Source organism: Cydia pomonella, chromosome 2, assembly GCF_033807575.1.
Source record: "Cydia pomonella isolate Wapato2018A chromosome 2, ilCydPomo1, whole genome shotgun sequence".
Lineage (NCBI taxonomy): Eukaryota > Metazoa > Arthropoda > Insecta > Lepidoptera > Tortricidae > Cydia > Cydia pomonella.
Window position 1 is genome coordinate 255,765 of NC_084704.1, and position 24,289 is coordinate 280,053.

At 38.4% G+C, this 24,289-nt stretch overlaps 1 protein-coding gene across 1 annotated transcript in view; it reads left to right on the forward strand.

Annotated features, from left to right (window-relative positions):
• The window catches only part of LOC133515617 (uncharacterized), a 1,004,237-nt gene that overhangs the window by 101,403 nt on the left and 878,545 nt on the right, over positions 1–24,289 (forward strand).

Here is a 24,289-nt window from a genome sequence, read left to right on the forward strand (position 1 = left end):
TTGAAGAAAATAAAACTTACTAAACTTATGAAACAACTATAATACCTGCAATTATATCTAAAACTAGATTAAGAATGCTAATAATATACTATTCGTTTTTAAGTCGTCTTTTAGCGTGTCGTTGACTGGAATAAAATCTGTGAGCCTGTTGTTATTAAACGACCTCGCCTTACTCGTCAGTTGTATTCCGTTCATCCAGTTAAATATTCCTCATTTGTAGTATTGGTCTAATGTACTATTATTGTATTAGAAATTGAACGGGAGTCTTAATGAATGATGACAGTCGTGAGGTTAGACCTTGATGCAGCGGCACTTGTTCGCGTTGAGCATTATTTGATCACCTAATATATAAATAATAGTCATACTCGTGAACGGGTGCTATTTGTGGAGACCGGTCTGTTTAAGCTTACACGGGGTACAGGTTATGTTAAAGTATGTAACTTTACTTTTGAGTGACATTAACGTGAGACACTTCATTCGGTTCTTGTCTGTTTTAATTTTTTGTGTTTTAATTATTTATATAAGAATTCAAGCCTTGGCGACCCTCTACATCTCTAAGGATAATTTAATATCTTTTTTTATATGTTATCTCCAACACTTAGAGACTTATACATCTCTAAAAAATTTTAGTATTTTATGGTTTTATTTTATTTATCATAGTTTTTTTGTGTAATTTGACATTTAGAGACAGTATACATCTCTAATAAAGTATTTATTATTTCATCGATTCGATATTTGTATTTGTTTTTTTTTTTTTTTAATTTTATTGTTTGTAAAAATGGACGTAAAAGTGCCCCTGTGGCCTATTTGCTGAATAAATGTTTGATATTTGACCTAGTGTCATGTGGTATTTTATGCTATGAAACACATTTGGAATTTACTGCAGTCGCTAGTCCTGCGTAGTGTAAGCGACATTGTTGAAATGCCTACACATACCCGAGATGTAATGTTATGTGTGTTAGGAAAACAAAGTTTTGGTAAATTTGAACCTTTAGGTCTTTGAAATAGAGTTGAAGAGGAATAAGTATGTAATCAATAGCTCAGCACATATGTACCACGTCATTTTAGGCTAGCTGTCTACAAATATTGCTAAATTAATATTATAGTGTAGTAAACAGACAGTTGAAAATACCTTCAATTTAAAGTGTTTAAAAAGTCCTATTCGACTCACTGTACATACTATGACAATAACCCTTCGTTGCAATAAGAACTGTGAGTACTAGATTCAATCAAATATTCTTAAGAATACGGGACATGGTATATGAAAAGTTAATAAAAGTGACTGGTTCCACAATAAGTAAAGAAATGTCCATTGAAGCGTACTTCAGAAATGAAAGTACCTAATTAATGTTTGTTTGGAGTTGCTGTCGCATCCGAGCTTCGTCGACGACTTTTTTTCAAGTTGTGAACATCAAAGTTAGTAAAAATAAAAGAACGAAAAATAAAATATCAGTAGGTACAAGTTGCTATCAGCAATTGAGACTTTAAAATCTGAGATTCAAATTAACGATATGTGTTTCAATTAAAAGTAAAATTCTTCATAAGTACTGTCTATGGGATCAAAACGTAAAATTGCATCGAAGTGACGGCTGTCAAATAGGTTATAATCAGTTGTACGGAAGGTGGAGGCAAGGAAATAAATTTCCATGTACCAAAAAGTGTCATCAAAAAACCTTAAATAGGTGGCGCTACAATACCCTAGAATACTTGAACAAAAAAATCAAATCATAGACAGCGCACTTCACTCCGTCAATAGCGCCTAGGTTCTTAGCTACTCTAGCGCTACTCTGGAGAGATTTGGAACTATTATTTATAGCTGACAGCTGGACACTGTCACTCCTCTTAATTCCACACTCCATAATCAGTTGTTAATGTAAGCATTGAGAGTATGGAAGGTAGAGGCAAGGAACAAAATCTCCTTAGGCAGAACTGTTGCTAAAGTGTCCAGCTGTCAGCTATAAATAATAGTTCCAAATATCTCCAGAGTAGCGCTAGAGTAGCTAAAAACCTAGGCGTTATTGACGGAGTGAAGTACGCTGTCTATGTTTAGATTTTTTTCTCAAGTATTCTAGGTATTGTAGCGCCACCTATTTTTGGTTTTTTGTCGGACAATTTTTGGTGCATGGAGTTTAAGTTCCTTGCCTCTACCTTCCATAATTGAGAGCTTGTACTCCACTATTTGAGTTGTTGACACGAGTTGAAGTCAAAATGTGCGTGCCGTGTGTCGTGCGTCTCGCTTGCACCAATACATTAACGGACAAGTATGAGCGAAATGCACGCGAGAATTATAACTACTTAAATCTTTTTCATGTCAAAATGTACGTTCGAATTGGCCTCCTTGTCGCGGCTCCAGATGATTCTCTCAAAGCATTCCTGGCGACGGTATTAGAGCGAGGAATGCTGCAGGCACGCTCGCCCTGAATTTACATTATTTCCACCGCTTTATTACTGAAGGCTTGAATCTATTCATAACACTTTCCTACGTTACCTGTATTTATAAGTGACATCTGTCATAAATATCCCGTCGGTACTGAAAACATCAATACTATGGAAGGTAGAGGTAAGGAATGAAATCTCCATGTACCAAAAAGTGTCCGTCAAAAAACTTTAAATAGGTGGCGCTACAATACCTAGAATATTTGAAAAAAAAAAAAACAAATCATAATAGACAGCGCACTTTAACACCGTCAATAACGTCTAGGTTCTTAGCTACTCTAGCGCTACTCTGGAGAGTTTTGGAACTATTATTTATAGCTCCTTTTTCCTTCTTCCTCGCGTTGTCCCGGCATATTGCCACGGCTCATGGGAGCCTGGGGTCCGCTTGACAACTAATCCCAAGATTTGGCGTAGGCACTAGTTTTTACGAAAGCGACTGCCATCTGACCTAACACTGAGGGTAAAACTAGCCCTTGTGGGGATTAGTCCGGTTTCCTCACGATGTTTTCCTTCACCGAAAAGCGACTGGTAAATATCAAATGATATTTGGTACATAAGTTCCGAAAATCTCATTGGTACGAGCCGGGGTTTGAACCCGCGACCTCCGGATTGCACGTCGCACGCTCTTACCGCTAGGCCACCAGCGCTCCTTCTTCTCTTCTTATTTATAGCTGACAGCTGGACACTTTTGCAACAGTTAAAAAAAAAACAAAAAAAAATCTTTCACACCATGACTTAGCACGCGGGGTATGGAAGGAACGCAATCTCCATAGGCAGAACTTATGCAAAAGTATCCAGTGGTCAGCTATAAATAATAGTTCCAAATCTCTCCAGAGTAGCGCTAGAGTAGCTAAGAACCTAGACGTTATTGACGGAGTGAAGTGCGCTGTCTATGATTTGATTATTTTTTTCAAGTATTCTAGGTATTGTAGCGCCACCTATTTAAGGTTTTTTGATGACACGTCTTGGTATATGGAGATTCCATTCCTTATCTCCACCTTCCGTAACGCGGGGCCTTGTCTCGGATCAATATGATTCTCTCAAAGCATCACAATACAATTTATGATTTCAAAACATTAAATGGACCAGAGTGGCGTTTGTCAATCTGTCATATAACCCTTTAGTACTGAAAGCATCCAGATCAGGGACGCAATTAATAGATTAATACACTACTAACTTTTTTGGAAATGCTAAATAACAGTTCAAAATATACTAGATACGTAAGTACAGATGAAGCGAACGATTTCGCGAACGCATACCTCGTGCATAATGCTCGCATCGCCGACGCCGCCATTTTAAAAGATGGCTCGAATTATGAAGATAAACTGTCATTGAGACTCGTTCGAGTGTGTTTTCCGCGGTCCAATTATTTGTGTGCCAACCTAGAGCGAGTCTCGAATTTTTAAAATCTTAACTTGATTTTTTTACTTTACTGTAGGTAGTGCGTCTCGTGCAGGTGCGCAAGTATATCGCGATAAATTTGGGCTCTCTTTTAGGTAATAACTAACCCAAACCAAAACTATGAGGTTTCGAAAATATGTCGAAAAAAGGTAGACAGTGTTCTTTCTCTTGTTTTGCCGTCTGTAGTGATTACCGATGATGAGGTTTTCTCGAGTGCAGCCTACAATCGGTATTGGATATACATAGCGCGGCAAGGGCTGACAGATAAGCATGGCGGCAATGGCGGCCGTACTGTAGTTTCCCAAGTTATGTCTGTTTTTATTGTATTAAATCCTTTATTTGATGATGATTGGTGTATTTAGTTTAACCGTAGGCAAGGTACGTATGAGTAATGTGAAAGACATATCAAATCAAGTTGAAATGTTTGGAGTTCGAATACCACTTCAGTTGTGAATAATAATTTTATGGGAACAATAATCTACTAGTCTTTTCTCGTCGTGTATTAAGCGTCGAATTAAAAAGTTGGCAGCTACATACTGCTTAGAGAACTAAGCATTTTGTTAATTGCTTGTTTTTGTGTTCTGACTCTCGAATATGTGGCTTTCCATCGGAGAAGACCCTATGCCTCGTGTGCATAAGGACCTTTCCATCAGAAAAAAGTGTTAATGCTCCCCTCTCTCATGGAAAGCCACATGTATTATTCCCTGCATTTTTTTTGTATCTGTTAACTTATATATACGCCCCACCGAGCAGAACACCATCATCAGGGCCGTAGGCGTGATTGCAAGGCATTTCCGATTTTTCTCTTAAAACCGTTTACTGCCCTGTGTTTACGTGAAACTCGCCAAAACTCTAACACATTGCATTTACACGTTTCGACAGTAGACAATACATGCTGCAGTCTGCAGCAAGTTATTGTTGGCAAAACTATTCGAGTCCCTTTTACCGCCGCCATTCGTCATAACTGTCGCGACGCATTCTGCGAGCTTGTTCGTGCGAAAGCACACCGAACTTCTGCTAACGCGTTTTGGACCTTGCCGCTAATAGTTTAGGGTGGGAATTGATGTAACGTGTAGGAATGCGAAGCTGTGCATTTAAAGGTAATAATCCAAATGCTCACCGAGCGTAGACGAGTCAAATCTACCAATATTATGAATGCGAAAGTAATTCTGTCCGTCTGTTTGTTCGTAACTTCTTCACGCTTAAACAGCTGAACGGATTTAGATATATATTGAAATATTTTGAGGACCGGGAAAGGACACAGGATAGCTTTTTGTCAATCATCATCACCTTCCGTCCATGCAGACGAAGTCGCGGGAAGAAGCTAGTCCCTACTAATAATATAAATCCGAAACTGTCTATTACCTCTCTACGCTTAAACCGCTAAGCCCATCCAGATGAAATTGGATATGAAGATAGTTTGAGGCACGGGAGGAAGGACATAAGATATTTTTTTTCAACCGACATCATCAGTCCACGCAGGCGGAGGCGAAGTTGCGTGCAAGTCCGTCTATTTTGATGGTAAGGTAACTACGGAAATCTGCGACTGCTAACGTAAAGTGCAATACTCACTTTAAAATATCATTCATTTGTTTACCTTATTCTCATATGATATGCCATTTCAAAATTAGTTATTGTAATTCGTTCACCGTCCGCGTAAACAATAGGAATGGTAAACAGCCAGGAATGCGCTCCAGAATGTGCGCCACTTATTACGCGTCTCAATTTGAACCGTCTCAAGGATCTTGCTACTTCGCGTCGAGTTGACACCGCAACGTGTTGCAAGCGTCGCAACTACTGACACTAGACATTTACACTTTTCTATTGCATTGCCGAAAGGCAAGTGGCAGCAGATATTTGTGTATTTTATATGTTATATACTGGGGGATGTGCGTTGTTACCACCTGGAGATTTACGTGCAAATTGCAACCTCTTTAGCGCCTTATAGCGGGTACTAGGTATGAACTATTTTTAAATGAAAACCTCGTTCCATTTAAAGTCGATTATGATTTTAAACTGTTGCCCGTGTCATAAACATATATTGACACTTCATTCACCAAAATCGGCTCAGTTTTGAGGCTAAGATGAAATACACGACAAAAACATATTATAATAGTTGGAATACTTAGGTTAAAACCTTTTTGACAGAACTTATGACCTGACTACATGATATACTGCTATTGCTACAATAATAATCTTTTCCGTTGACGGCTAATTAGAAAAAAAACGCTTGCAACGCAGGAGAAAAAAGCACAAAGAGAAACGGCGACTAAACGCAAGTTTTGTATCGTTTTGCACTTCTATATGTGCAGGTGCACACCGCCGTACACTCTGTTAAAACACCGATACTGCATTCGTATTTCCTGTCGAAAATGAAGAACATGGATGTATTCTACCGTAGTTGTGTATACTCGTAGTGTGCACTATGTTATCGGCAGTATTGACATCGCCGCGATACAGACGCTTCCCGATCGCTTTCGATTTCCGCCGCGATACCATCGCCAGCCTGAATATTACTTTATAGGTTACCTACTGCGTTGAATTTCACTCCCCATAGGTCCACTGATGGTGTTATTCATAAACGCGTTACAATAAAAGACGCGCTCATAAAAATCGGCTCAATATTTTTGTTGTAAAGTGGAACATTCGACACAAACGTTTCTACCCACAATATCCACTGATTTGCACCTAAATGATGGTGTTCGTGAGGCAATCCCGATCTGTAGCATCACTCAAAGAGAGGCTTAAAAATTGTGGCTTTCCGATACTTTGGTTACGACTTCCTAGTTCCATTGAGTACTTCTACTTTTTTAATTTCTTTTACTTTTCTGGTTCGAACTCATATCTATTTATTTATATTATATATTGAGTATTTATTTATGCTTTATTTATATATGTATTCATTATTTTATTGCTGTAATTCTATTATTGTTTATATGTAGCAATATGTATGCAAAACTTGCATTTCATTAATTTTCGTGATTATGCACATTTGTTTTTGTTTTTCATTCATTCATCGCTACTTCTGTTCTACTCATTTCCTCAAAGGTTAACTGGAAGAGATCCAGATACAGGGATAAATTCGCCTTTGTTGTATTTAATTTACTCTGTAACTGTGTCGTTCTCGTGTTTTTATTTCTATGTAAAATAAAGTATATACATACATACAAATCGTTTCATGCTACGATTTGTCAAGTCTCGCCGATAAGAAAAGTGAATACAACGTTGCACCTATAAATGCCGTTCTTCAAGCATTAACACCGACTTTGTATGCATCGTTTGAACGCGACAGCTGTGACCAGCTCTGAATGGCTCGTCAATCCGACGAGTGTTCGCTCATAAAGACGAGTGTCTAGGAATCAATTCCACCAACGATCGAACACGTTCTTTATGTACTGGTTTATGACACCATCCCCGGAGCAGCACTTGCTTTTATATCGCTAACCTAATAAATTGTAACGAAACTTTAAGGATGCTGCAGTAAAATTTAAGAACTGCAGTAAAAACTCGATGGAGTAATGGATCGCTAGGTTTTGTGTTATAGCCGCAGACTAGCTAGATTACCTACTTAAAGCTCGCTAGATTAAAGATGATAAAAATCTGATTGACGTGCTTTTTGGTACTAGTACTCATACATCAGAATTAGGATGGTATTTCACCTGTCCAATTTCTTTGTCCAATGTGCATTGCATCTCCCTCTCTCATCAAGCAAAATGTGAGATGGAAATACATATTGGACCAAGACATTGGAATACCATCCTTACCTGTGAAACCATTCTCTTGAACTTTTCTTCAGAAAATTTTAAGACGAATTCTGGTTAGGGTAAGAAAAAAACATGAAAAAAAAGGCTAAGTTATATAAGGGCCCCGAAATACCACGAAAAACATGTAATTGCTATGGTCGCCATAGTCAATTTTGATCCCGGCTATCTAGCCGTTATATATACCATAACTAGCTAGTTATGGTATATATAATAGACTTTGGCTAAACATTGGATTCAAATAATTCAAAAATTCAAAATTCAAAAATTTATTCTGCAAGTAGGCCTCAAGGGCTCTTTTACAAGTCAATACAACATTTATAGTAACATCATATAGTGACATGAAAAATACATAACAACATTTATAAATACAACAGCCAATACCTGGGTAAACATTACATTATAATAATCTTAAAATTAATAATTAATACAATACAATAGAGATGTATAGTCTCTATGGTTAAAAACACATTAAATCTGGAGATGTAAAAGGTCCCCAATGTCAGAGTACTAATACTAATAAAATTTGGAGGTGTAAAGTCTCTCCAAGTGTCAAAATAAAATTTATACTAAATAAATGAACCGCGTCTGGACTGTTAAACTAGCAGTCTCATAAACTAATGCTACATTCTGTACATAACTAGTATGTACCAAGTCAAGTATATTATACAATATGACAGAGACGTATAGTCTCCACGGTTAATACATTAAGTTTGGAGATGTATAAGATCCCCACGGTCTGAGAAAAATAATAATACACAATAATAGCCATTAGAATAAATAGTTTTACTTGCATACTGTAGTGAAATAATGTCAGGGTTGACCAAATTTTGCTGTTAAAAACTAATACTTAAATCATATAATGACATTCGCCCGTAGTAAATTTGCCACAAAATTTAAAGTAAGTAGCCAAATAACGCTCGTGTCGCATCGTTTGTCTACATTACCTCGGCCCGGCCCCGGCGCATACAAATGAGGTTATTTATGTTTACTGCTAGTCTAGGTGAAGTAAGACCTAGCAGGAAGCATTTTTGTCAGTTATATACAGTTCGGTACTGTATAAAGATCCGTATATAGAAAATTTTACAACATTGGAATGTAGTTTCGTGTACCGAGTTTTCCGTGTAACTTTTCTCTGTTGTAAACTCGTTTCAAACAACATCGCAGGTACGCTCGGCTGCCATTAATGAACATGACTTTAAGTCCAAAGGAAGTTTTGAGGTGAAACTCGACTGCGGTAAGACCGAGACCAAGTGGAGTGCCGACTTACTTCGCGAGCTATTAGATCTGTCTGCATATTTACAAAGGGTTTTGTAAAATTTTGTGAAGTTTTTGTCATAATTTTATATTTAAATAAGTAGCGATTGTAAATTTAGAGACGAGAAATTGGTACTTAAACAATGTTTAATTCAACTTTCAATAGTGCAAATTTAAAACTATCTGTGCCTACCAATGTACCTCAATCGATTTTAACTTGCATAATTCTACCTGATTTACTAAAAGAATTGGAAGCGCAAAAACTACGCAGAATTGTTTATGAAATGTTATTACAAGTTAGCTGGAGCCTGGTTCGCAGCGGATTCAATTTGAGACCACGACAACGACAACTTAGTTTCATACAAAAGCGGCAGCTCCTAACTTTAGAGTTATCTCTCGAGGTGCTTTTCAAATAAGTATTACGATGTTCGACCTCAAAGAAGATAGCGAAGACTTTGAATTGAAGAGTTATACCACGACGACCGGTCTGACCTAGTGGGTAGTGACCCTGCCTACGAAGCTGATGGTCCCGGGTTCAAATCCTGGTTAGGGCATTTATTCGTGTGATGAGCATGGATATTTGTTCCTGAGTCTCGGGTGTTTTCTATGTATTTAAGAATTTATAAATATTCATATTTATATATATCGTTGTCTATGTACCCTCAACACAAGCCTTATTGAGTTTACTGTGGGGCTTAGTCTATTTGTGTAATAATGTCCTATAATATTTATCTATATTTATTTATTTATTTATTATTTATTTATACCAATTGAACACTCAATATTTCATTACTTGGTTTCTATCGACGCTCATTGTCAGAAACACTACTTATTGAAATCACTTCAGTGCTTATTTTTCAAATCGCAACGAAAAGAAACAGTGACTCAGCAGTTTTCTTTACATTCTTACATCGACAAACGCCAAACTAAAAGAAAAAATCTATCGGGATAATAGATGCTATTTTTTTTAACACTACGTCGGTGGCAAACAAGCATACGGCCTGCCTGATGGTAAGCAGTCTCCGTAGCCTATGTACACCTGCAACTCCAGAGGAGATACATGCGCGTTGCCGACCCCACCCCCCTCGTTGAGCTCTGGCAACCTTACTCACCGGCAGAAACACAACGCTATGAGTAGGGTCAAGTGTTATTTGGCTGCGGTTTTCTGTAAGGCTATTTCCATACATAATTTAAATTTAGATTGGCGTTTTCTATCAACGACGATCTTTCCGCATTTCGATTTTTATATTATAGCTACTATCACAAATAACATAGGTCACTAGAAAATTCTGCCAATCTTTCTAACACTGAGCCACAAATTTATATATTATGCGAAGCATGAATGTAACTGCAGTTACTGTGGTTTACGGACAGGTAACTGGCATTCCCGGTATTTCCCGCTTCAACCTACATTGCTGGTGCGTTATGAAACGGCTAGCAATAACCAGCCTAGAGCAAATATTTGAAGGCTCGAAACCGTAGGCCTGCATAAATGAGCTAGATTTCAATTATGATCGCCGATCGTGCTGCCAGGTTCATTAATAAGTACTGTATACGCCGTGGAATATTAAATACGTGTTAGTTGTATTCATTTATCTATACGTTTTAGGATTTTAAAACATTTAAATTTCAAGTGATATGATATGACGACCGGTTTGGCCTAGTGACCCTGCCTATGAAGCTGATGGTCCCGGGTGCAAATCCTGGTAAGGGCATTTATTCGTGTGATGAGCATGGTTATTTGTTCAACACAAGCCTTATTGAGCTTATTGTGGGACTTAGTCAATTTGTGTAATAATGTCCTATAAAAAAGTGATGGAATGTGCACCATGTGGTTAAAGGCACCTTGCGCCAACCACAACCGACGGACTGTGATCAACGCCACTCAGCAATGAACTATAAAATTTCCCGTAGCTAGATTTATTGTTGACAGCTGGTTTGGTGCCACTGACACAATATATGTATTTTTAGTTGTAATTTGTTGCGTGTGATCGAACCCCTAGTGTAAATTTATTCGATATCGAAACGTGACGTACGCGTTTGCGTTTAGTGTCATTTTGTATAGGATTTAGAAACAGCGCGCCAAGCGGGACGTTTTGGAAACCCAAAATCCCATACAAAATGAGACTTAACGCAAACGCGGACGTCACGTTTCGATATCGAATAAATTTACACTAGGGGTACAGTAGGCCAATTCGAGTTTTAGTTAATCGATCTGTTATTTGCTGATGTGATACTGATCTGTCATTGTCAAACAAAAGTGACATTTTCTGCTGAAGAAATGACAAACATCGAATAACTAAAACTCGAATTGGCCTGTAAGCTTAATCCGAACAATTATTTTCAAACGTGATATACTAAACTGTAGCTGTCACATTACAAAATTACAGTAAAAATAATATTTGTACTTGTAAGTAGGCGTGATTTCACGTTGCAAATGACTCGAACACGACGCGGAATTTACTTATGTAAATGAAAACAATGTTCATGCTAACAAGTAGTTAACGAGCTGCGTGATCCGTCGCCGAGAGTGAAAAATGTGGAAATTATTTATGATAGCTGCTAATGCGACGATCACAGTGAAATAAGTAGACGACAAGAAAAGTAGCTTTAGGGGCGGACGAGTTTTTCTAGTGAGGTAAACTGACATACGTTAGCTTAGCCTATAGCTGTTATTTTGACAATCGAATGTACTCTCGTATGGCAAAGGGCTGAAATACTCGTACACTGAAAGAAATGTTTGCATAACTGTAACAAAATTTTGGTTACTGTTTACACAAAAATTAGGACTTGCGAACTATGTGTTATATGTTACAAAACCGTGTTTGGCTATCAGTGTTCAGGTACTGGGTATACACTACAAAATAAGTTTGTAAATTTATGCAAAGTTTATTTTCTTATAACCGTAGTTTAGTTATTTAGTAAAGTTACAAAACCAGTTCGGCTATCTATTTTTTTCAGTGTATTGTAGATACAAAGTACATATCAATACAATCAACATACGCAATACAATCCTTCTCTACTCGTACTATGCTCGATGTTGGAGCGGGTAGTACTTTCCGCGATGAGCTATCGTTAGAACTTTACAGTTCGCACAATTTACACGAAAGCGCAATCTGCAAATATAATTTTCTTCCGCGAATGAAATTAGAGCTTCACGTAAAATGTTTTTTTTTTTTTTTAATTTATTGAGAAACAAACAGTCTTAAAATAAACATATGAGCAACTTAGCTAATAGCTATGCATTGATTTCGTTATAGACCTACAGTTTCCTAATTTTAAATTATTCGATGTACAATTGAAAAAATAATAATAGTGTAAACTTATAGCGTACATAACAAAAGCGTATTTTTAGCATAATTGAGTGTCGCACTGCTGGGCAAAAGCCTCCCCCCTCGCTTCCTCCACTCAACGCTGTCATTTCTATATTCCCGCTAATCCGGATAAAATGCGTCCAAATCGTTCCGCCATCTCCTTTTCGGTCTGACTGCACCCCGGCTAACACCATCTATAGTGTTGCGTGGGTCCCACTCGGTAACCATTTTGACCCACCTTTCAGGGTGCATGCGGCAGACATGTCCAGCCCAGTCCCACTTAGCGGTTTTGACACCTAAATCTACGACTCGTGTTCTGGAGCGCAGTTCCGTGTTTCTGATTCGATCAGTTCTGCGAACACCCAGTATACTGCGCTCCATCGCTCGCTGGCAAATCTTTAAGTTTGGACTTAAAAGCCTTAGTTAACAACCATGTTTAAGCGCCATAAGTTAGGAGAGGCAGGTAATCATGTCGTTGAGTTTGCGTTTGAGACACAGGGGAAGGTCACCCTTCAATAACTTCTCTTCCATAGTTACATCACGTGCAATTTTACATAAATTAATTAATATAAAAATGCTTTGTTCCCAAGCTTAAAATGGACTGCATATTAATCAAGAGAATTGGGATTCCGTGGAAAGCTCGAGGAAATAATAAGGCGTGTTTGTGAGGGTCCCCTCTGTCGAGAGGGCTCTAGACGTTTTATTACGAGTACACGACTCTTGCGACATTTTTATGCCACTGAAGTATATTGACATTTGCAACTTCGGTCCTATGTAACACAATTTTTAAAGGTGCCAAGAGCCGCTTTGCTCTGGTAAGGTAAATGAATAAATATTTGGGAACAATTTTACACAGATCGGCCTAGTCCCAAACTAAGCAAGGCTTGTACCATCGGCTCTAGGTGACGATATATGTACATACTTTTATAGATAAATACATACTTAGGTACATAGACAACTCCCATAACTCAGGAGCAAAATAATATTCCTGCTTCGTAATACGAGTAGGCTGGGTCATATTCATTACCGACTGGGCTGGGACGCCGTGAACACTGAAGGTATATTTACGGGTAATGGAGTGACAATGTGTACGAGTAGGGTGACTGCTATAGTAATTGGCTACTCTTAACAACAAGACTTCTATTGGCTTGTTTCTTTCTGATTTGTTAGGAGTGGCCAATTACTATGTAGTAGCCAATATTCGACGACCGGTTTGGCCTAGTGGGTAGTGACCCCGCCTACGAAGCTGATGGTCCCGGGTTCAAATCCTGGTAAGGGCATTTATTCGTGTGATGAACATGGATATTTGTTCCTGAGTCATGGGTGTTTTCTATGTATTTAAATATTTATAAATATTTATATATTATATATATCGTTGTCTAAGTACCCTCAACACAAGCCTTATTGAGCTTACTGTGGGACTTAGTCAATTTGTGTAATAATGTCCTATAATATTTAATATTTAATAATACAGATAAAGATAAAAAATTGGACCCTGTACAATTTTATAAGGATGAAGTAAAAGGAAGGCCTCACGCCGTTAACAAAATTATATTACTCTTCAGAAACAACAAAATTTGAGTCAAAATTGCATTGTACGATCTTACTAACTCATATGAGCTGCTCAGAATTTGAACGAGGTAAAGCTTCATGGGTAAGCTTCGAAAATTGGGAATTAGACTTATCCAAATGCTATTAAAAACACATTGGACATGCTTTCTCGCTCTTTCTAAAGCTCAGTAACGTGTGACCATGACACCTGGTCTCATCAAATTGGTATTGAAGTTTACAATTCTGCACAAGATACATGCACGTGTAAGTGTCTCCTGCATGAATATTCAGGCTGATCGGCCCCAATCGCACCTGCACAAAGAACTTTGTTTATGCACAACCCTGTTAACGAAGTCTTTTTGTGCCCTGGTCGGCGGCGGTTCTAAAACAACTAACTTTTCAAACATTTTTCGGTGAAAAAATTGGCTGTTGTTGAATTGAACGATTGATTTGGTCGTTTTACAGTAGATTTTTGTTCAGAAACAAATGTGCGATGTGCGTTTTGGTTTAATGCATTACCTGAACGGTAGAAACCTACATCATTATCTCTGGAGTCTTAAATCTATTTAATAAATATCTCCAACACGAAACGTTTTGCGAAGAGGGAAGAATATTTATCTACTATTATCTACTATTTTTTTATGAAGCTTCAATGCACATCAATTCTGTAGCTAGACGTAAACGTGGTAAGGAGAGGCTATCGATGGGTGATCAAATGGTCTCCGGCATAAAACAATAGGTGGACATCGATTGATCGCGTTCCGAGGAGACCTTGTAGTAAAACGTCGATCAATGAACGGTTTTTGGAGTAAGTCATGTTAAAATGATTAGTTTCTTACTATCGATGTAAGATACACGTCCTACTGCTGGGCATGAGGCATAGGCTCAGGGAGTGCGCATTGCACGACTTTTCAGATTCCAGCATTACCGAAAGTCCAGGCATGGGAAGCGAGTGCATCCTTATGTTATCGACATACCATTATTCGCACGAAGCGATTTGCTTTGTCTTCTTAAATCGAAACTACTAAGGAACGGAATTCTTTCCTGTCGCCTGTATTCCTAACTTATACGTTAGGTATATAATGAAAAGTGAAGATATAAGGGTTATTCGTGAACCAGTCAGTTTTATCTTAGGATTTCAACATCATAATTCCGTATAGATACAAAAAGTTGTACCTCATTGGCTGAATGAGCAACTCATGAAACGAAGAGTTTATTTTACGTGTATAATGAAAAAAACACAACTTGCAAACTAGTGGTGTGCCAGTGTCGGTTGAGGTCTATTCTTCGTAATGACCAGTGGAACAGTATTGATCGATTAATCACCATTTACGTCGACTGCCATTGTAGTGAAACGACGGATCGTAAAATGAATTGGGCGCGGAATTGGGAGCGAATGTAATTCAGAGATAAAACGTCAATTGTTCTTGATTACCGGTGTCCGAAGATGAAGAGCATAAGATGTTTATTGTTGATTACATACAGGATGTTTCTGTTATGTCTGACCATAGTCTGAGGGGTGAATATGTAGGTCATGCTGAACAACATTATTATTCAAAAGAAAACATTTACATAATAATGGTTTGTCGAAATTTATGAGTTGGCAGACCTTTTTTGGCGATTTCGGGGTTGGCCGCATAGTAAGAGTCGTTTCATGTCAACTAAGTAGGTACATATTTACCCCTCAGAGTATGGTCAGACGTAACAAAAACACCATGTAAGTATATGTAATGTGTGTAGACGCAGATAATTCGAAAATAAGAGCATATTGGCACTTATTTTATATATTTATTTAACCTTTATTGCACAATACAGAAAAGTACAAATGGCGGACTTAATGCCTTAAGGCATTCTCTACCAGTCCACTATTGGGCCAAACAGAAAGCCCTTGCGTTATATTCCTGAATATGAAATTAGACTGAAAATTTATTCGCTCCCGTGTTCTATTCCTAAATATTACATTAACATTATTTCTGCGAAATTACATTACAAAGCGAATCCCCTGCGAAGTAAAGTTAATAGTGTAAATGACAATGGAGTTGTATTTTGGAAATCAGTGTAGGTATCTAACACATATTTTGTGACCGAACCGTGTTTTCAACGAATGGGTAGTGTAAGCTTCTAATGGATAATGACAGCCTAATTAACCAAATATACCGCAATAGGCTTATTCCTATGGAAACAAAATGCGCTTGACTAAATTCAGTCCCTTTGGAGTTCACTATCTATTGGATTCTCGCTTTGTTGTATGTACACATAACATAATTATGTAAAAGCATCATGTGTGTAGAACAGTAAATAGTGTGTGTAATTTAGCTACGGATCATTGTGTGTGTGCTGGCGCATGTGAACTAACGTGGTGTGGGCTAGTATTTACTACTTTTTGTTTTATTTTTATGGCTTTTGTTTTTTTAAAGCTCAGTTATATAACTAGCGATATTTATTTTTATTATTTTCTGTTTCAGGTATGTACTATATTTCAGGCATGCAGAAGGGTTTGTTTTTTTAGTTTGTTTTTTTTTTTACAGTTCTTTGTTAACCTTAAATAGCGATGAAAGTGTTACTCTAGGCATCGCTTGTAAAGACACCCCAATTTATTCCACGTCTTTAGTTATCAAACAGGCGCACCTAAGGTTGCGCTAGTATAGTTGACTTCAAAAGTCTCGGAGACGCAAAGAAATGTCAGGCAGGTATCGCTTCCTAAGCTTGTCTGGGGCAAATATTAGATCCCGGCGCGGTACGCGGTACTAGAAGTAAATATTGGCTGATCTCGACGCCGGATCGCACCGGGCTGCGACCCAGCTAAACGCTGCCATATCACCCGCAGACTTTTATGAACACTCCCGCTTTTCAAACTTATATCTGACTCGCGAAGCCTCTGATAGAAACCTGTGCAAATAACTGCCACTTTAACACCGTAATCGTATGCCTCGCTGCGCCCTTAAAAAGGGCGCGTGTACAGATAAAGTTCGTCGACCCGAGAAGGGTTATTTGAAGCTAATAAGGTAAAAACGTGGTCTCGAGTGGACATCAGTTACGCGGGTAATTTATGTCAGGTGGGGAGGCGCGTGTCTCGGGGGGCTCGTCGGGGGATAAAAAAGAAGGTCATTATTGCAGGGGTATCGAAATGCCAGGAACGTGTTAATACAATAACATGAAGCGACGTAGGAAACAATAGGGGAGCCGATTCCAAAACTAGATAAAGGTTTACGTAAGAATGCCGTCGCTGTAGAGGTAGAATTTTAGTTTTTTTTATGCCTAGTACATCTTATTGTATACTATTTAAGTTAAAGTTTAGCCAACCAGGTTCTCAATGTTGAAAATGAAGGTTGGCAAAATTATCTATCGTGGGGAACCCGCCAAAGTAAAATCTTAATATAATATTTTTACCAAGGAATAGATGTCCATTGAATTCACAATAAATTTAATAGAGCTGCGTAAAATTAGTTTAAAAACAAATTAAAATATCCGATCATCGCCACCCGGCCCCAACTTCGTCTAATTTTTTTAATGTCGAATTACTAAACGCCCATGACACAAGTTATACAATACAATAGTCTAATAAAGGCGGATTTAGGGTACCTATTTTAGGCAACTGTTAATTTTAATGAGCGGCAACATTGATTAAGGGCCTTACAATGGATGTACTTACACGCAGTATTTCATTATCAAAATACTTATAACTTTAGCTAACTGAGCCGTCTTGTTAGGTACACGACGTTTTTTTAACTCCGTAATATATATGGCCGGGTATGGCTAAGTACATTTAAGGAAACTGAACGGCATAGTTAATTTTTTTCGTGAAAATTATTTAATAGCGTGGTTGTAACACAGACATAATATTGAAATATACCAAACGATTGTAAATTGTGTCCGATATAGGTAGTACTCGCGTTTAGTAGCAAATGTATAAACTCATACTAAATACTCATCAATATGAAAAACACTCAAAGGCAAGACTGCACGCTCGTAGGGGCCTTATCAGGTAAAAATAAATCATTGATTATCTAAAAAATGGAGTTAATTAGAATACCCGCTTCTTTGAGAAAGTTACTTAATTTAAGCTCACGAATGCACCTTGAAATTAACGCATTAAAAGAAAACACCGTGTACCTAGTTTAGTCTGTGGAAATTAAAGCAACCTGAATCGATCAAAGTTGCTCAAATCAATTCGTCAGCGTGAACACGAACAAACTGGAACGCGTTAATATTTATGACACGTAATGCTGCGATGTGCTTCCAACTTCCCACCAACTTGGCCAGATTGGAAACAAAAAATGATTCGTTATTGGCCCGAAATTTCACGCCAAACTTGTTAAAAAAGGAACAGATAAAAGGTAGAAAACTGCAACGAATTAAGGACTTAAGGAGATTGATATATGATCTAGTATTGCCTGGTCTTTTTTTCTCGACGCCTATACTTAGCAGTATTTATACGTCGCTTTTCGTAACTTTGTATAAGTAGAACAATTTTTTTGCGACCCAGGACAATTATAATATTAAAATGAAATTCGATCAATAACGGTATAAATTTTGGAAGCGAGGCACGTAATAAGAAATAAAAATAACTTTCGTTGGGCAATGTTATCTTCGGTTATAAAAATAGACCCTACTCATAGTATTGTGTTCCTGTGGTGAGTAAGGTTGCCATCAGAGCTCAACGTGGGTGCGGAGTGTCAAGGTCGGCAGCGCGCATGTAACACCTCTTGGAGTTGCCATCCATCCATCCATTACCATCAGGCGGGCCTTATACGTGGTGGCGGTGTCGGCATTCTTTGCTGGTTTTAGATGGTAATTCTACCACTGGTCGGCCACCCCTCTAGGTTCACCAGGACCAGCTGGTAAACAGTGTAAATACATTTCCCCAAAAGGTGCCTTCAAATAATGTCGCACTGCGGTTGGAACTTCATCTTAGAATTTCTCCGCAAAAGTTTCCTAGAAATACTTACAAACTTTAACGGTGATGTTACTGGTGAAACGCCTAGTGGATTAAACAATATGTGGCGAGGCGCGTACATATTACACATTAAGTTTAATGTGTTCATGCGACGCTTAGCGGTCGGGTCGGAGCGGGCTCCGTGGGAAACTTATCAACGCAAAGTTAAGGTCCGACGGTCCTTCCATTGCTGTTTTTTGGTGAACTTGGAGGCACTCGATATTAGTTATGAATCCTTAGTTTCATATTTCGTAATATTAGTATAAAATGGTACAGTTCTTTAATCCAGTTGTGTTTCAACGTAGGTAAACTTTTTTTTTACGGATATAAGAACTGAAATAAAAAGAAGGAAAAAAATATTTATAAAAAATATAACTATTAATTATAAAGAAACATGACCAAGCGCTCTGGTAGTGTATTCTTTTTGTAAATGACATCTATTTCAGTTTATATTTTTTATGTAATAGTTTGACTATAACTACTTACTGAAACAAACTCTGATCAAGATCTTTTAAGTAGTGTAAATTCCCTTATTTTTTTTCCACTTCTATTTATTGACAATAACAATATACATAATGGATATATACAGATGAATACTATAACTAGCTTATATCTAAAATAGGCCCTTGAGGCATTGTACCAAGGATGCTGGCGGCATTTCCTCGTTGTATCGCAATACTGATACGTTGTGCGAGGAAGCCGCCAGCTCTTCGGTCACCAGTTACGTCAACCAGACGTTTCGCGATTTCTCCAAAAAACTTGTGCGCGCTGGGACCCCATGGACCTAGAGTTTCAACGCCAAAAGGTACAAAATGGTACTCTCTACCGAGGCTCTTATATTTATTACGTTTCAAAATTTCGGCGCTTTCCGCCGCTGCGCCCGCTTTTACATTAGTCCGTTGGAGGTGGGACGGTGCCAGTGTGTCTACGCAGGTAGCATCCCACACTAACATCCGTCCCAAGCTCCAAGGAACCAAGGACACCCCATCAGGCCTCTTGCCATCATCCCTGATAATGCCAGTTGGCTCAAGAAGAGCAGGCACATTGATGGTGGCAAGAGATCGACGAATTATGTCATTAAGCGACGCATGTCTTGAAAAACGACCTGCACTTTTTTGACAAGATAATCCGTGGTGTCCCAGTCGGTCCACGTCCGTGCCCTTATTATCAATAGCAGATCTCGTTCGCTCACAAAGTTTTCAGTATCGCATTGCAAAATAAAAGTTCTCCCTTTTCACCAATTAAACTTCAAGCGGATATTTTCAGCAAAACTTATTTTTCCGTCGTCAGCAGTCTGTGATGTACCCCGCTTTACTACATACACAGTGAACGACAAAACGTAGCTTATTACGAGGAAAAAGTTTATTAAAACGTTTCTTTTTAATAGGGAATTAAGAATTAAGACCTAACTGAAATGACGGATACTGTCGCATGGCACAATGTTTTTCTTCAAATCAAGAAAATTGTATGTGTACTGCTAGCTTGATAGTAATATCCAATTAAAGAATTTATTTGTTCTTGATTGGTATTCGTATTTAAAATGTTATCTAACTGTAGCAGCTAACCTGCTAGCTTTTTCTATGCAGCTGAAATCGTTTGACACACCGAGACCCGTGGTTGTGCTGCTGCGCTCGCTGCGCCGCGGGTGCATTTTATTGCCACTTCCACTTACAGGGGCGGCATTACCTTCACCAAGCGCCCAGGAGAGTCGAATGCCCAACCCAGGATTTCATAAATCATCATTTCTCCTACGTCAAAACCTGACATTTTAGGATCGTGGCCACCATGTGTCGTTTTATGTTATACTGCTTTCCACGCTGCTTGATATTTGTTCCCCAATGGGGTTGGCTACTGTCAATGGTACCAGCATAGGTGTTACCTGTCCCTGGTTTTGTTTTATGAAATTTGGCTTAAAATAATACCAAGAATTTGACACTATTCTAAGGATTAACAGGTAAAATTTATGCTGTCTCCATATGTAAAATACAGCGGGAGCGGACATCCCATCCCATCGTCCCACCCAAACCCCAACAACACATGTTTAATTAAATCCAAAATTACCTCACGTTCTATAATAAAATAAACAGGTTTGAATCTTGAGATTGTCATGCGTCGTCCAGGAGCATCAGGAACACCACATATTCAACGATTTACACCCTTTTAAAATCGACTCCGCTGTTAAGAGAAAAATGGAGGTCATACAACCGAAACTTCATACGGGAGCCTTATTTCTCGTTGTGACATCGCCGAAGCCCGCTCTACTAGTACCTGGCAGTGTCAAAATTGTTGGGACATAAAAGACTAATGTGAGCTTTAAATCTTGTCTGTCTCGCTTTACTTACTCACTTACTTGCTCCGTTGGCTTAGCGACCCAAAGTGGCTCTTAGCCTCCCATACGAGTTGGTGCCAGTGCGCTCTGTCTTGTGCGATTTCTTCCCAGTTTTCTGCGTTCAGGGCGAGTTGTTCTCTGTCAACCTGGTGTCCAGCGGTACGTAAGTTGACCTGATGGTCGTCGTCCTATAGGGTTTTCGGCCGTAGGACATTTTTGCCGCCCTATCGGCTGGCATCTTATGGTGATGACCAAGCCAGCGGAGTCTTGCTTACCTACTTGATCTCTCCAACAATGTTCGGCTCACTTTACAATGGTTTATCCTAACAAACGACTTCGCTTTCGCGTAGTAATCACGAACAGTATGATAATTTGCCGCCGCCACGCGATATATTATCACAGGAGGGAGACGACTTGTTATCTTTCTGCAATAAAACATTATTCAATTTATTGTCACGTTGGAAACTACAGGCGGTGTAAATTAAGTAAATCACTTCGTGATTGCGTTGGCCCGTTGACACAGGGTTAAGGTTTTTGCCTCCTAGGTTTGAATCCCAGTAAGGGCATTTATTTATGTGTTTATCACTAAAATGTTTTTCTTAAGTAATGGCTGTTTTCTACGTAGTTAAATATTAAAAATATATCTGTCTACTTCTCTTTGTAGCATTTGTATGCTACCTATACCTTGTAATCTACTTCACTTACCCCTATGGCAGGTATAGGGAAACCTTAAGCCAAACAAATTCCCATTTAATAAAATCGGCTATGACGCTGCTATGCAACCCACGATATAACATTAAATACTAGTACAGATACAGCTTAAATTAAAGCCCTTCCGGTGGCTTGGTAAAAAATAACTGCACTCACATATCAACTAAATATGAAAATAACAGATTGAGCCCTGTCGTCGAATAGTCGATGAATAGCGGCAGTTATCGACGAGAAGTCAAAGCCGGCCATGCATAACAGTAGTCCCTCCGACCCTCCCTACTGCCGGACTTACACCCTATTCACGAAACGTCTGTACTCGTTTGTAGTTTCATTTCATTTTTAAACATTTCCATCTTCACGATTTAGATAGTTCTCCAGAAACTTCCTGCCTCACACATACCGACCGATACGACCTTCATACCTTTAAGAATAGATCGTACTCCCATCTTAAATGTCGTCAATACATTTGTAACCCAGATGTGTATGGGCTACGGCAATTCCTAACCATCAGGCGATGCGTTTGCCTCCTGCATTACAATAAAATTAAATATGTTTAATCTAACACCGCCGAACTTAAACAACAGCCTCCTTGCCCAGCTCCAAGGCCGACCCCGGTGTATGAAGCTGGAGCTCCTCGCTTCAAATCCCGCTAAGCAATATCTTCGTGTTTAATAGTTTCGTACTTAATTAACAATTATGAATATAATAAAATAATAACTTATTCCATTCTTTTAGCTTATTAAAGAGGCTAGCTTTGGTGAAAAACTTGGAGGTGTCGCTGACGTACTTAAAAACAAAATAATTTTTATTGTTTTAATTTTTTGTATGGCAATGTGTCCTATAATTTGTTGTCGTATAATTGCCTTTACTATGTGCATAATATATGTGACGCACGTCAAAATCGGCTAGCTCGATCTGTGTAACGAATCCATGGGTAAGGTTCGTGAATAGCCAAAGCGTCCTATCGGGAACCCATTTGTCCCATGCAACTATGAAAACGTTAACACACAAAGTTGAGATTTGTGCAAAAAATGGCTAATGGCGGGCTGGAGGCACAAAAACGCCCGATGTCGCGGAAATTGCTTACGACGAGCCAAACGTGGTTTCCAATCTTGTATCTTTGGCAGCCTTATGATATTTCGCTTTACATATTCGGCAAGCTCGGCCTTCATTTAACAAGCGTAGAATAATTTTATTTTAAAAAATTTTAAAACAGGTTCAGGATTAGATCTGGATTAGTTATGGAAAGTGACGTTTTTGGTTGAAGAATGACACTTATGACACTGACAGATCAGATCTATAACTAATAATACGCCTGTAAACCAAAGACGTCGCCTTCCTGGTAGTGTAACACTCTCACTGCCAAGTATGCTACGCGGGCTACGGCGCGGCGTAGCCGGTAGCAGCGTTTTTCCGCTGTGTAGCAATACTGTAGACGTTAATTCGCTAGTTGTATCTCATGCAAACACCATGTTATGCCGTATAGTCTTCTAATTATTATTATTATTATTTATTTGATACACTAGCAGCTCTTGGAGCTGATGCGTGTATATCGCAGCACTTGTGTTTATTTAGCACTTTTTAATGTTCTAAAATGTGTATCTAGTCTATTTTTGAAAGAGTTCACTGACGGTGCACTAACAACAGTTTCTGGTAGAGAGTTCCACACATTTACTACACGATTTGGCAAGAATTCACAAGGTTATTTATGAAGTTTTTAATTTGAGCCCTACTTTAATTCCATAAGAGATAAAAATCGGATTATATTTTATTTTTTTAACACATTCACCGCTGAGCTACGGTCCTTGCGCTACGTATATGGATTTCTCGCAATATAGCGAAAATGCTTCGTAGAGGCAGAACGACATGTCCTGATTAGAGCTGAATCGCTGAATAAGACAAAAGGACATCAGGGCTAAAGCGCAGGCAAGTGATGTCAGACCTAATCCAAAGGCGTCAACTTTATTTTAATAAGTTTAACAGTTGATTTCCTCATTCGTTTTGAAAAAAAAAAGCCTATGGGAATCTAAAGTAACTTGAACTCGTCACTACTACTAATCGAGAATCAATTTATTTTTTGTGTTTTTATTTTTTATTTTATTTGTTTTACATTTAGAATTTATTCTAGAAACATTCTAGACTAGTATTTTTTATACAATTGCTTTTTTTTTGGATGACGATATTTTGTGAAATTCTTAGTATTAAATTTGATCTATGAATTATATTCATTAGTATTATATATGGAATAATATTTACATCAATAAATTGCTCTGATAATTAGCTTAAGATAATTATATGTAATACTGTCTTACTATTCATAACTGCTTGTTGCTAGGCCTACATGAATAAAGTATATTTGAACTTGAACTTGAACAATTTCTCAAAATGTACTAGAACCAGATTGGTAACAACGCAAATGTTAGTTCACCGTCTCCCCAAACGAATAATTACCTTACGCAGTCAAAACACCGCGATGCGATAACAAAGCGCAGACTGCAGCCCCATGAGGCCTGCGGGCCACGGGGCCCTGCATGCACAGGGTTAACATGCAATTGTGCACTTTACACTATTGAAATAGGGGACAAAGTGCGGT